The following is a 14,864-nucleotide window of genomic DNA, read 5'->3' as shown; positions in this document are numbered from 1 at the left end:
TCCCTATTAGTCCTGGAGCTTGCTCCAGGACTCTGGAGCAAGTCCTGCATTGCTTGCTCCAGATTGTGATGAGAGAAAGGAATAGACTGCCCTCCCCTCAAGGTGCTCCTATTTGCGGTCTCTGTCATCACAGCAGGAAGTGCACCCGTAGCACCTGGGGAGGCTGCAGAGTGGCAATTTGCACTGAGCAGGTGATTACGCTCGATGAGCTCCGATGGTCCATCCAGGCTGCCATTTCCAGAATTCCCAGATATTGTGAACACAGCCTAGGGGGTCGTGGCCTCCAGACATGTGTGCCTCTAGGGAAACTAACAAACACTTTTCTGGGGTTATAGCCAAGACCTCTAACCTCCCTGCAGTGGCTGTGAGGGTGGTGAGGGGGGTGAGGCAGCCAGCCGGGCAGCATCTGCAGAGGGCATTGGGGGTGCACTGGTGTGGTGTGTGCATGTGGGGGGCTCACTGAACTGAGGGGACTTAGTTCCAGCTCTGAATTTAGTTCCAGCCTCTCTTCCCACCTCTGTTATTTTCCAGGCTTCAGTGGCCTCATCTCTAGCACAGAACGAAGTGATTTGAGAGTCCCTTGCTCCTCCTCCCTCAGAAAGTTGCACAAGGCCAAATTGAGCCCAGATGAAGGGCTTTGGGAGGTCAGCGGCGCTGTCTAAACACACGAGGTGCGATTATCGTGATTGGTATTGACATTAAAAGGCTGTTTTGGTCACAGGTTGTGCGAAGCGATGCTTGACAGATGGTATTCCCATAATGCTCCCAGCGGCCTTGTTACTGGGGGATTTTCCACTGAACGCGGTTCTCTTTCAAAGTTTTGTTTTGAAACCAGAGAGCCAGTGAGGAGCCTTGGTTAATCCTGGGTGCGGGCTGAGCAACTCAACCAGCTGAGCATGGAGCAGGCCTTTTATCTCGACCTGGACCTTTTGTTGACCTGAGAAGAGAGGCTCTTTCAGCCCCTAAGACAGCTAGCTGGCCGCAGTGGACCAAATGTGAGCTCCAGGCTTATTGCATTCTCCGGACGGAGTTGAGCCAAACTCTCTGCCTTTGTCTTGATGTGCATTCTTTGGGGTGGGGTGTGGGTATGTGTGTGTGTGAGTGAGTGTGTGTGAGAGAAAGAGGGAGAGGGAAGGAGGAGAAACGGAGCGGGGAGGGGATTATAGCATACTGTAGCTGGGGGGTTCCTTAGAGCCATCTAATCCAGCCTCTTCATATTGCCAGTCATGACACAAGGCTCAGAGAGGTTTAGCATCTTGCCTACCATCGCACAGCAAATTAGGAGACAGGTAGGTGCACAGCACAGGATTTGTTAAACTTCTAGGCCAGAGCTGTCCCCCCTCCACCTCTCCCCCAGAGAGGCTGTTGACTGAGCTCTCTTACAAGCTGACCGCTGCTATCTTGCAGACAGCACAGCTGGGGAGTGGGGTGGAAGGGTTGGACTCGTTTGCTTGGAGCCCATTTCACTTCTGATAACTGGTTCCTCCCTCTGGTGTTGCTAGATCCTGGTTAGATTAGCTGCTGCTGGAAAGCAGCCAAGGGCACTGACCCAGCTGACCCTGGCTGACCCTACTTTGAAACGCAGTAGAAAGCCGATTGTGGTCTGGGGCTGGGGCAGCATGACACCCTCTGGCTCTCAACAGGCTGTGCCAACCACTGCTGGAATCCCTCCATCAAAGGGCCTCTCTGGGGCTGCCTTTCTCTGATTCCTCTATTTAAGATGTAAATACCCCTGGGAGCGGCCACCCTCTTCCATCTGACCTGCCATTGTTGCCTGAGCGTGTCTGGGATGGCAGAGCAGGTCCTGAGAGAGAACTGAGCTGAGCACATGTGGAGTGGGGCGAGGTGACAGGGAGAGCATGGAAGGCAGGACCTAGGTCGTGGGAAACACATTTTTCTCATGCGCAACTGCAGGGAGGGCTGGTGGGCTCTGTGGGCCCAGGCCCTGCCTGGGGGAGGGGCGTTTGACTTTCTTGCCTGGTAATCTTGACCTAACCCTAATTTCATGTAGACTGTCTGGGAAGTCCAGGCTGTCCCCAGAGTTGGCTCCTCCCACAGGCGGGGAGCAGGGGGCTGGGAGGCAGCAGTGCTGCACACCTGAGAACCGAGGCTGCTGGGGTTCAAGGGCCCAGGCATAAGTCTCGCTGACACTTGTGGCTGTTTGGGGGCCGTGGAAGGACTCTTGAGGGCCTTTCTTATGTCCAAGGCCTCCAGGTGGCCTCAGAAAGAGAGAGCAGAAGGCAGGCTTGGTGCTCAGTGGCGGCCATGGGAGGGCTTGGGGATGGGCCTGCACAAAGGCAAGGGAGGCCCCGTCTTCCTACTGTGATCTCCAGAGAAAGAAGAGCCTTCCGACCTCTAAATATAGCCGCTCTGTACATCCCCACTGACTCTGCCTTCTTACCCCATGGATCAGCGTGTCTTTGGGGAAAAAAGAACAGTACAAAAATAAAGCCATAGAAATTATGGAAATGCATAAAGAAAAAACCAATCACCTATAATCCTATTACCCGGAGAAAATCACTGTGGGCATTTTGGCTTGTGTTCCCCCAGTATTTGCATGTGCGTGCATGTGTGTACAATCATATGTGTGTGCACATGCACACACATGTGTATATGGGCACCAGTGCACGTGTATATGCACATATCGATGTGTATATGCATGTGTATATATGTGCGAGTGCACATACATGCATACATGTACACATGTATATGTGTGTGCACATGTGTATGCATTCTGCATGTGTTCATAGGTTCCTATAAAACAGCCCTGTTCCCCGTCTGATGGTCTGATGCCTGGACCTCCTGAGAGTCTGAAGAGCCGGTCAGGAAGATCTGAATGAAGAGAAGGGAGCATTACGGAGGTGCGGGCAGAGTTGAGGAACGGACATGCCATGGCGCGGCCCTCTAAGGCTAGCTAGCAGCTGGAAGGACTTACCTCCCCTAAGGCTGCCAGGGAAGTGGAGCTTTTCAGTGTGGAGGAGCTGTAGCCATGGAGAGGGCTACAGGGCAGGGCCCGAGGCCAGGAAAGGCTGGATCAGAAACTGCCAGCAGCAGGACACTTCTCACCTTCTGACCCTTGCTGCTGCCTCCCATTGGCTGTGCCTAACTGAAAGCCAGAGGTCAAGGGGACCCTGATGTGGCCCACAGGGGACAACTTTCCCGGACCAGAGAAAGAACAGAATGCGTTGGCACTGCGGGAGAAAGTAAGGCAAACAAATAAACAACAGAAACTTCTTTCCCTGGGGAGGAGTGAGTGAGGAGCCAGAGAGAGGCTGATTTTGATGGTGGAGTTATTTCACAAGTAAGTGAAATCAGGCAGGATGGAGGAAAAGCCCCTCCCCTAGCCTCCCCTCATCTGTCTATTTCTTTATCTCTCTGTCTGCCTGTCTGTCTGTCTGTGTATCTACCATGTATCCCTGTCTCTAAATGCTTCTAGGAGAACATCGGGGGCAGCAGGAAGGAGCAGCTGCGTGCAGGCTGTGGGCCCAGACACCTGAGTTGGCAGTGCCAGCTGGACTGCTCAGCAGCGGGGGACTTACTGAACCTCTCAGAGCATCCGTTTCCTCATCTCTCCATGGGACCAGTGGTGGTTGCAAGGATTAGATGAGTGAATGCCAATGCGTAGAGTGTTTAGAACAGTGCCTGGCACATAGAAGGTGCTCAGGAACTGTATAGCCATGCCAACAGTTCATTGCAGTAGGAACTAGTGGATAGTTGGGTAAGCCTTTCTGGTCACCAGCTCCTGAGCATGGGGCTGGAGCCAGCTTGCGCCGCCCTCTCTGATGGCTCACCCCAGGGCAGACTTAGCTTCCCCAGTCGGGGTCCCAGGAGTGACCCTCCCAGTGATCTGCCTGGGCACTTCTCTCCTAGTTCAAGCCTTTGAACAAGAAAATCCTCCCGGGGAGGGAGCCATTCTCACTGGGGTGCTAAGAATTGATCAGATTTGGGCAGGAAGGGAGGAGACGTTTAGTGGCTCTGACCTGAATGGAGAGAAAAGAGAAGGGAAGGATGGAAGAGGAGGAGCAAAGTGCTGCAAAAGGGAAGTCGTGAGACTCAAAGACCAGCCTCTGCCCTCTCCTCCCCGCCCCCGCCCCCCACTCCAACCCGCAGGCACAGGCATGTGCTCCATCTTCCCTCAAATGCAGTGAGGCCAGTGGAGTCAGCCAGGCCGACCTCAGTTTCCTCACCTATGAAATGGGAATAATAACCTCTCAACTCAGAGAGATTAAATGCAAAACAATAATATATCTGTGGAGCTTGTTAGCAAAACCTGAAAGAACATATGGTCACGAAAAACAAAACCAAGGGGCATTTCTCCAAAGAAGACATATAAGTGGCTAATAAACACATGAGAAGATGCTCAGCATCACTAGTCATTAGGAAAATGCAAATCAGACCCACAATATCACCTCATACCCATCGGGATGGCCACTATTCAAAAGCCAGAAAATAACGAGTGTTGGCGACACTGTGGAGAAAGTGGGCCCCCTGTGCACTGCTGGCGGGAACGTAAAGTGGTGCAGCCACTGTGCAAAGCAGTATGGCGGCCCCTCACAAAATTAAACATAGAATTAGCATGTTAGCCCATGATCCAGCAATTCCGTTTCTGGGTACACACCCAAAGGAAGTGAGAGCAGGAACACGAAGAGATATTTGCATACTCATGCTCGTGGTAGCACTGTTCACAGCAGCCAAAAGACGGAAGCAACCACGTGTCCGCGGATGGACGTGGGTAAGCGCAGTGCGGTGCATACACACTGTGGGGCACTATCACACCTCACAGAGGAAGACATTCTGACAAAAGCTGTAACAGGGATGAGCCTCGAAGACATTACGGCAGTGGAATCAGCCAGTTGAAATCACAAGGGCAGAATGGAGGTTTGCCGGGGGCTGTGCAGGGGGCAGGAGGGAGCTTGTGTTCCGTGGGTGCAGAGCGTCAGCCGGGGAAGGTGGACGACTTCCAGAGATCGGCTGCAGAACCATGTGAGTGGACTTACTGACGCAGAACCGAGCGCTTCAGGTGATTAAAAGGGTAAATTTAAGCCCTGGCTGGTGTAGCTCAGTGGATTAAGTACGGGCTGCGAACCAAAGTATTGCAGGTTCGATTCCCAGTCAGGGCACATGCTTGGGTTGCAGGCCACAGCCCCCAGCAACTGCACATTGATGTTTCTCTCTCTTTCTCCCTCCCTTCCCTCTCTAAAAAGAAATAAATAAAAAACCTTAAAAAAAATAAAAGGGTAAATTTTATATTATGTGTGTTTTGTCACACAAAAAGTAACAAAGCAAAATGAAATCAAGGGAGTTATAAAAACAGTAGTATTGTTAACCACAGTTACTATTATCTTCCTGAAAGTAGGTTCTGTTTAATTTCCTAACACGCTTTTCCCCTGGAGCCCAGCGCTGTGCCCGGCCCTCAAGACAGGAAAGCTTCACACAAGACAAACCCCAAAAACACTGACTGGAGGAAAAAAAACCCTCAGGCTGGTTATCAGGTCTCCTCCTCTTCATCTTTCTTTTCTGTTTCCTTCTTCTGGAAGGAAGGTCCTGTGTCTTGTCACCGTTTCATTTCCAGGGCTGAGCACAGTGCCAGCTTATGAGGGGTTTTTTTTTTTTTTTTTTCAATGACTAAATGACCAAGGATCTTCTCAGGAAAAGCTTGCCTCTGTCCTCCTCCTTACACTCCTAGAAATGCATCTCGAGGCTAACGACTTGGATTATATCAACATGGGGGAGCAATGGAGAAGCGGGTAGGAAAGCCAGCTCCTGTCTCCGGGAGGTAGGCACAGCTCTCTCCATTTACAGGGATACAGCCCGTTGGGCGAAACGCGGCAACTCTGGAGCCAGGACTTGGTGAGGGGTGGGCAAGGCTCTCATCCCTTTCTAGAAATGCTGAGTCCTTGTTCACTAACCAGAAAAACAGATGAGTGTCCTCTCCAGGATCCAAGTCACTTCCAAAAGGACTGATTTCATTTCCTTTGAGTTACATAAGAGGCTTTCCTGGCACTTCATTGTATGCATCGGACATTCCTCTGAAATGTTCTAATTCTGGGATACACAATAGTCACTTCTTGGTAGGGCGAGATTGATGTCAGGGTTTGAGAACTGGTGTGTTCAAGCCTTTGGGGGCTGGAATGGAAGACCTGTGTGCCTGTTTGGCCTGTTTTCAAAGAGCGTTTGAAGCCACTGGGGCTCTTTCTCGTCTTGCAGACCGTGTGTCTCGTCTTTGGAATGAGAGCACCAACGAGGAGACAGAGCCGCGCTCTTTGACCCGATTGGCCAGGACACCAGGTGGGCTGCTCCTTGCTGAACTTCAGCCTTCAGAGGACCTGTGCACGGTCACAGCGACTCTCACTACCATCCCAGGCACACCAGGCTTGCCAGTTGTATTAGCTAGCTTTTGCTGTGTAACAAATGACTCCAAAAGTTGGAGGTTTAAAACCACAGCTATTTATTTAGTTCTTGAGACTCTGGGTGACTGGTTATTTCTCTGGGCCAGGTGGGACTTAGGGCTGCTGGGTTCATGCATCTGTGGTCAGCTGCTGGATGGCTTGGGGGCTGGCCAGTCTAGGACAGCCATAGCTGGGTTGGCCCCACTCTGGTCCATGTGGTCTCCCACTCTCCAACAGGCTTGGCTAGTCTAGGCCTTTTCCTGTGGCGGTGGCCCAAGGCCTAGAGAAAGAAAGAGAGAGAGAGAGAGAGAAGCAACGAAGAAGGCCCCTTGAGGTCCAGGCTTGGAACTGGCCAGTCACCACTTCCACTGCCTTTTATGGGCCGCACAAGTCATAAAGCCAGCCCAGATTCCAGGAGCGGGGAGGTCCATTGGAGGAGGAGAAAGACTGTGGGACTCACGTTGGTCATCTGCAAGCTGGACACAATACTGCAATAGCATGGCTCTTCTAGACGTCATCAGACAGAACGCAGCGTGCTGCCCTTGCACTTGTCAGTTCATTCATTCACTCATTCATTCACCTGTAGCAAGTGTTTCTTACAGTTCTGATCCAAGGGACGAAGGGCTACCAACATGCCTAAGGAGGAATTGCTGCCCCGACAGTAAAAAGTAACAATGTCCTCTCCAAATCGAGCTCTTACATGTGCCAGACACAAGTTATTTTAACAGAATCCCCACCAGCTTGTGTTTGTTAGGTATTATTCCCATTTTGCAGATGCAGGAACCGAGGCCCAGAGAAATTCAGCAAATTTGCCCAACATCACACAGCTGGCGATGGAAGGAGCAGGGTTTGACCCAGAACAGGCTTCAGAGCTTCCGTTCTCAATACCCATGGCCTCGCCTGTGTTGGACTCCCTCTGTGTTGCCTTGGCTTTCAACTTTGGCTGCCTTGTTCCAGGCAGATGCAGCTGGATGCTGAGGAATGGCTCAGTCCAGTGGTGATCTGGAACAGCAGCAGGTCCATGACCCGAGCAGCACGGTGAGAGCCGCTGGGACATTTTACGTCAAAGCACTGGGGACCCAGACTCCGTGGATAATTGCTGTGTCTTGCTGTGGCCGGGCGTAGGCAGAGCGGGCTAATCCCCATCCCCCATCTCAGCAACAGATCCTTGCCCCTCTTCGCCAACTGCCCAGGCCCCTGTCCCCGTCCATTCTTTGTCTGCATGGGGATCTAGTCCCTCAGGCCAGAGCCCACTCATCACCTGTCGTCTGCCCGATTGGACGGCAACCCGAGAAGGCCAGAGGCGAGAAGCAGAGTGCGAGGCAGGAAGGCGACTGCTGCATGGAAATACCCCAGGGACACGTTCATTGCCCTACATGCCCTTCTGGCATAATGGAGGTGCCCGGAGTCCAATCAGCTGCCCTTTTGAAAGAACGCCGAGGTGGCTGCTCTTTTTGAAAGAGCAGGAGGCCAGGCTGAAGCCGGGCTGGGATTCTTTGTCCTGCCCTTTCTCTGGCTCCTCATCTTGGCTCTCAGTCCTCTTCTGATCTGGAGGCTGAAGTCGCCACGCATTCCACTGGGAAAGGGAGGCCGAGAGGCTGCAGCAACTTGTTGTGGTTTTACAAGCGGCTTTCACATGTGTACCCTTTAAAAAATATGCCACTGTCCCCCTGTGAAAGGTATCATCACCCCCACTTTATAGAGGGGTAAACCGAGGCCCAGAGAGACTGTGTAATGGGGCGGGGGAAGTGTGCAGGATAAGGGGTTGGGAGTTGGGGACCCTAACATCAGTTTTCTTATCTATAAAAAGAGAAGGGCTGGGAAGGGTTTGGGGTTAGGGTCAGGGGACTGGGCGATGAAGAGGAAGGGATTGAGGAGCACAGACTGGTAGTTACAGAACAGTCACGGGGATGTAAAAAGCACAGCATGGGGAATGTCGTCAATGATGCCGCAATAACTATTTTTGGTGCCGGGTGGGTGCTGAAAATACGTCTAACCGCGATGCTGTACCCCTGAAACTAGCACAAAATAATACCGAATGTAAAATGTAATTGAACTAAGAATTCGTTTGAAAGGGAAGGGTTGGCCACTTGCAGGCCTAATAGTCAATGAATCCCTGCCAAATCGCTTCTTGATAAACAGCTTTGGCTGCTTGCCTTCCGTCTGTCCACACCTCCTAAATCTCCCCTGAATTTCTCCACCCCATCTCCATGCTGCCAAGTTCTTTTTCTTGGTATTTTGTGCCTTGGCTCGCCCTGAAGGGAGCTACACTTCTCCGGATGCCGCTTCGTGGAGTTTTTAGTGGGCAGAGAGACTCGGCCACTTGGTGGTGCTGTGGGAATAGGTTTGTTCTCGTAAAGCCGCCTGGAAGTTTCTGCAGGAGAACTTCAGGTTTAACAGAGGCGGGGACGCCAGAAATGGTGTTTGGGGGGAGAGGCGTGGTTTGTACCTGTGTGTGTGTGTGTTTCCAGCATCTGTCCACGTCCCGTTCCTTGGGACAATCGGGGCTCTGAGTTCCGAGTTTCGGGAATCCCGAGTGAAGTGCTCGGCCTGGAGGGACCCAGCAAAGACAGATCTGGCGGGACGCCCCATTCACCCAAATTCCTGGAACTTTCCGTCCTACCGGGGAGACAGTCAGTCTCTCTCCTCCCCATGTAGGACGTGCAATTTCTTTCTGGAGCCATTAGGTGCCCAGTCAAGTGACTGCTATCTTCCAAAGAGCTGACTTTCTGTGACTTTCAAAGAACTGCTGTTTGTGAGATGTGGTGTTGCCTGCATAAAAGCTGTGGTGCAGCTGAAAAAACAAACAAACAAACCTGTGCTGGAATCCCCGCTCCCCGTTTGGGAAGCTGTGAAACCTCAGGGAAGGCACCCAGTCTCTGAGCACCTCCAGGGAAAAGTGGGGAGCGTAAAAAAAGCTAATTCCTAGTAAGATGCCATTGTGGGAATTAGAAGAGCCCACGCCTGCGAAAGCGTCTTGTAAACTGTGAAGCCCAACACCGAGGCAAGGTATTGCAAGGTATTGGAAACTTCCCGAGGGCGGAGGACGGTCTCACGTGGTATAACACTCTGTATCCATCCGCCCTGGTCCTTGCGCAATCGCTGCGTCTCATCGATGCTCGAGTCACGTTTGTTGGACGAACGGATGAACAGGTGGACGCAGAGATCATAGAGTGAAGGGCAGACCGAAAACGTGCCTGTGAAATGAAGGGTTTCAGAGGATGAGGCGTGGCTAGAGAGGGAGCAGGAGAAGCAGGCCCTTGCGAGGAATTTGGGGCACGTGCCCCCTCTGCCAGGAAGGCAGCTCACCATCCCTCCCCAGCTGGCTGGCCGGGCAGCCTGGCTCCACTTGTGCCCAGCCGCCAGACCCCGGGCCACTGGAGGCCCATGTGACTGACAGTTCCAGAGCAGGTGAGCCAAGAGCTTCTGCCGTCAAGGGCAGGCTGGTGGTGCGCCCGGAATGCTCACCCTCTTGTGGCTGCTTTTAGAGCCTAAGTCCCTGGTGACGGTAAACACAACAGGTACTGGCCGGACACTGAAGCTACCCCGAGTCTTGGTGCAGCGGGAGGAGGGACCCGTATCCCATGGTTGGAAACATAAATAAAAGGAGGACAGGTAAATATAGGCACTTATGTTGGAAATCTAGATCTCGAGCCTCTTTTTCCCTGACCTAGTTTTTTTTTTTTTTGTTTGTTTGGGACAGAATTACTTGGGAACTTGTATTTGCTTTACATGGTTATTGACCTGGTAGTGTTTATATGTCATAGACCTGAGAGATTAAATCTAATAATATTATTTAAACAGTAATAATAGCAGCTGCCATTCTTATCAGTGCTCACCACGTGGCTATGTAGCTACTCTGCTAAATACTTCGTAGACATTATCTTCTTTAGTCTCCTAAGGTAGGCATTAACCCTGTGGGGTCATATCACACAACTCTGTATGGCGACGTGTGATGCCCATTTCACAGATAAGGAAACTGAGGTTTAGTCTTTAATTATTCACTAGGGTTTTAGAACTAGCACATAAAAGAGCTGGAACTGAAACTACTCATTGATCTATTTATTTATTCATAAAGAATGATTTGAGAACTTATTATATACCAGGTACTGAGGATCCATGAGTGAACAACATAGATAAAAACTCCTGCTTTGTCCGGACAAATACAACAAATAAGTGTAGCACACCACACGCTGGCAAATGCAGCGGTGGAGAATCGAGCAGGGAAAGGGGGTAGGGAGCAGCAGTGGTGGGAGGAGGGAGGCCAGGGTGGGCTGCCGCTTAGAATGGGATGGCTAGGAAAGACCCCACGGACGAGGTGATGCCTGAGCCGAGAGCTGATGGTGCTGGGTTGCTGCGCTGCGTAGGTCGGAGGGTAGAACTTTGATGCATTTGAACTTGGCCCAGTGGGGCCAATTGAAAGATTGGGAGGACACGGAAGATTTCTGTGGACTCACCTTTCCCTTAAGTTTATTCTTCCTTTCCTCGACGGTGCATATTCGGAGTAAGAAATAAGGAAGTAAACTAGGGAGGACGTGAAGGTAGTAAAATGTATCTGTCCATCCATCATCCACCCATCCATTTAATGTTTACACGGCCCCCGCCGCAAACCAGATGGATCCTTTCCTTAGAAAGAAGGTTCAGACCCAGACCTGTCGTGCTGGGCACAGCAGCCTCTAGACTGTGGCTACTGAGCACTTGAAATGGGTTGGGGCCCTGGCTGGCGTAGCTCAGTGGATTGAGCGCCGGCTGCGAACCAAAGTGTTGCAGGTTCGATTCCCAGCCAGGGCACATGCCTGGGTTGTAGGCCATGACCCCCAGCAACTGCACATTGATGTTTCTCCCTCTCTCTCTCTTTCTCCCTCCCTTCCCTCTCTAAAAATAAATAAATAAAATCTAAAAAAAAAAGAAATGGGATGGGAGAACTAAAGTTTTAATTTTATGCAGTTAACAAAATTTTAAATGAAGAAACCGTGGAGCAGTGCAAAATAGTTTTCTGTTAACTACAACTTGATTGTTTTAATAGGGTTAAATTTCAGTTTAACCATTAAGAACTTAACTGTGAATTTGGATTTATTGTTTATTTATTTATTATTATTATTAATCCTCATCCAAGAATATGTTTATTGATTTGAGAGAGACAGAGAGAGAGAGAGAGACATCAGTTGGTTGCCTTGTGTATGCTCCCTGCCGGGGGATTGAACCCACACCTTAGGTATGTGCCTGACCGGGAATTGAACCCTCAATATTTGATGTATGGGATGATGGGTCAACCAACTGAGCCACCTGGGACAGGATGAATTGTGACTTAGTTTAATGGTAAAATGCACAACAGTGTTTGAAGACAGAAGAATGTAAAATATGCCCTCAATGGGTTTTTATATTGATTGCATATTGAAATGGTAATATTTTGGACATACTAGGTAAAATAAAATACATTATTAAAAATAATTTAGTTTTTTACTTGTTCTTAAGGTGGCTGCTAGAAATGTGAAAGTGACATATGTAGCTCGCATTATATTTTAATGCACAGCACTGTCTTAGAGCTGGCCATTCTGGAGCTCTCAGGCAACTGGGCAGAGCTGGGCACGTGGTCAAAGAATTCTAATACCACAGGGACAGAGAACTGAGCCTGCAGTCCTGAGATCAAAGGAGAGATGACGTCTTAAGCTAGGTCGCCACAATGAGTAGGAATTCGTCACCTGCAGGACAGGACACAGGGCATCCCAGGCATCGGGCACAGCGTGTGCAGAGGCAGCGAGGCATGGAACAGTGAGAAGTGCCCTGGAACGCGGCGTGCATAGTGGGAGGGGGTGGTGTGGGTTCGCACCGGGTGCACTGTTAGGGTCTGGCCGTGCGGGGAAAGCGGAACCAACATTACTCGGCAGGAGAAGGTCACAGCTGTGTGCCAGCCACTGGGTCTGATGCTTTCTCCTGCATCGGCTCATTCACTGGCTCCACACCTACTTGTTGAGTGCCTCCTATGTGCTAGGCACTGTTCTGGGTGCTGAGTACACAGCAGGGAGCAAGACAAAGACCCTGCCCTCACAGAGCTGACGACGTGTGGGTCAGGACAAGTTGGAAAGAGAGCAAACCCGGGTCCGAGAGGTCCAGGGACGTGGGCACAGTGACACAGCTGGGGATTGCTCTCTCGGGGCAGGAGTCCAATCCAGGTCTTTCTGGTGCTAATGCCAGTGCTCCCCTTATCTCTTCAGGCCGAGTCAGGCTGAGGAGTTAGGGCGTTGTCCTGAAGGTCACAGGAGGTCAGCAGAATCTTGGAGGAAGGAGACAGGGGGTCAGATGTGTGTTTTAGGAGCAAACTCTGGTGACTGCCCGGAGGAAGGATCGCACTGAGGAGACTGACCACAGTGCGGTAGTCCCTGCTTTCTAGTTCTTGTGGGCACCTCTCCTTGGCACGTGTCATAGCCCCTTCCGATTCCCCCCAGATCGCATCCCTCTCTTCCCAAGTCTATTTTCAATACAGTGGCTAGAGGGAGACTCTTCCAATTCAAGTCTGACTGTGTCACTGCTCTCATCAGCATGGGCCAACGGCTCCTGCCTGACTCAAAACAAAACCCACAGTTCTTGTAGCATCACACAGAGCTCTACAGGATTCGGTCTTTAGTTAACTCTCTGGCTTCCACACCTACTACTCTGTTTCACTCCACTCACAATGACCTCCTTACGCTTTCAGTAATCTGCCAGAAATATCCCTGCCCCAGGGCCTTTGCACTTACTCTGCCCTATGCCTGGGGGGCTCTTCCCCAGGTATCCTATGGTCCCCCAGATGTCCCGATTGTACACTCCCTGGCTTCCCTGGGGACCTCTGCTCGAATGTCACCTTCTCATCAGAAAGTCTTCTCCTTGCTACCATCATCACACCCTACCCTCCTCCTTAACCCTGGTTTTTTCTTCCTGCCAGCTCTCGCCATGACCTGACCTTTGATACACACATGTGCCCATGGTAAATGGTCTACCTGTACACCTAACGAAGGCAGGGATGTCGTTCTTGTTCACTGCTGTATCCCCAGTCCCTGCTGATGGATTCATGATGGGCGCATGGTAAGCGCTCGGCTGATGCGGTTGAATGCATTCATTCACGCAGCAAAACGTAGAGAAGAGCTCTTCACATCTCCACGCACCCTGCCCAGAACCCCTCATGTCACCTCAAAGGCACCCAAAGGCGCTTCCATTATGGCCTATCAGAGGTGCTTCCCCCCACCGGATGCTGGCACGCGCTCCCGCGTGTGACAGATTTGCTTTCTGGACTTTCTGGACTTCAGTTTCTTTCCTCCACAGCGCAGCGGGACCTTCCAACGAGTCCCCCGCTGCTCCCCTCCCCCACCCACCCCAGGAAGAAGCTATCTTGTTTTTCAGTGTCAAGTTAAGGCAGAGAACACAAAGCAAACGGAACTGTTGCTGATTGTCCTCCCCCCCCCCCCCCATCCTCAGCACATGTGCACAAAGAAGGGGAAAGATAAGGCCTGTGCGGGAATGTAGCGCCGAAATCTGCAAACGGGTCAAAATCGTCAGCGCGGGAGGGTCACCCTAAGTCACCTTGCCTGAGGACATCATCCCACAGAGAGGCAAAGGCTCCTATCCCTGGGGAGCACCATCGGGTACAGCGGGGACTAGAAGACCTGTCCTTGACCCCATACTGTGGTGGGTGCTGGAACTGAGGCTCTCCCCAAACAGGAGGCTCCTGCCCTCTGAGTCACCGAGAAAAGTGGAGAGGAAGGTCTCAGTCTGGGTTACTTCGGTGGAAGCCTTGTAACATCCCCTGGCTCTGTTAATAATTCTCTTTCCTGGCGTCATCCATCAATTCCCATGAAAAGGTCTTGCCTTGTATCCTTTTAAACACAGAACAGAATACCAGTGGGGAAGGTGGTAAGTAATATCCATGGCAACATTTGTTAGGATCTAGTGCCCATCTCATGCTGTTTTTAGTGCTTTTGTTGCATTAACTCGGTGGGTCCTCAACAGAAACCCTTTGAGCTAGGTATTATGAATGTCCCCATTTTAAAGATGAGGAAACTGAGAAACAAAAAAAAAAAGTCCGAGAATGCGCAGCTTAAAAGCTATAGAGCCAGAGTTTGAGCCCAGTGGTTTTGTTTTAGGAATCTCTGCTCCCAACCATCATCCTTCCTATTTCTCTAGCCACTCAGCATGGGGAGACACACAGCTTTCTCTTTTGACTTGTGAGTAAATTTAAGTTTTTATTTTAGGTATCGATTTCGCATCCAAATGGCCTGGGTGCTCCCGAGAGGTCTGGTGGCCAGAGGTCAGCTGGATGCTGTGCGTGGTGTTTATTCCCCACGGGCTGGAGCTTCGTGAGGATGAGACCGTGTCCATCCCATCCCAGCACACCCTCAGCCCCAGAGAGCTGGCATGCAGTCAGAGAGTAAGAGATACTGTTGAATGGGGAAATGTGTTTCTTACTGCTTTATGGCCATTGAATCCTCTTCTTTGGTCCCT

The sequence above is a fragment of the Phyllostomus discolor genome, chromosome 2 (genome assembly GCF_004126475.2).
Source record: "Phyllostomus discolor isolate MPI-MPIP mPhyDis1 chromosome 2, mPhyDis1.pri.v3, whole genome shotgun sequence".
NCBI classification, from domain to species: Eukaryota; Metazoa; Chordata; class Mammalia; order Chiroptera; family Phyllostomidae; genus Phyllostomus; species Phyllostomus discolor.
Note: the sequence above shows the minus strand (reverse complement) of the source record.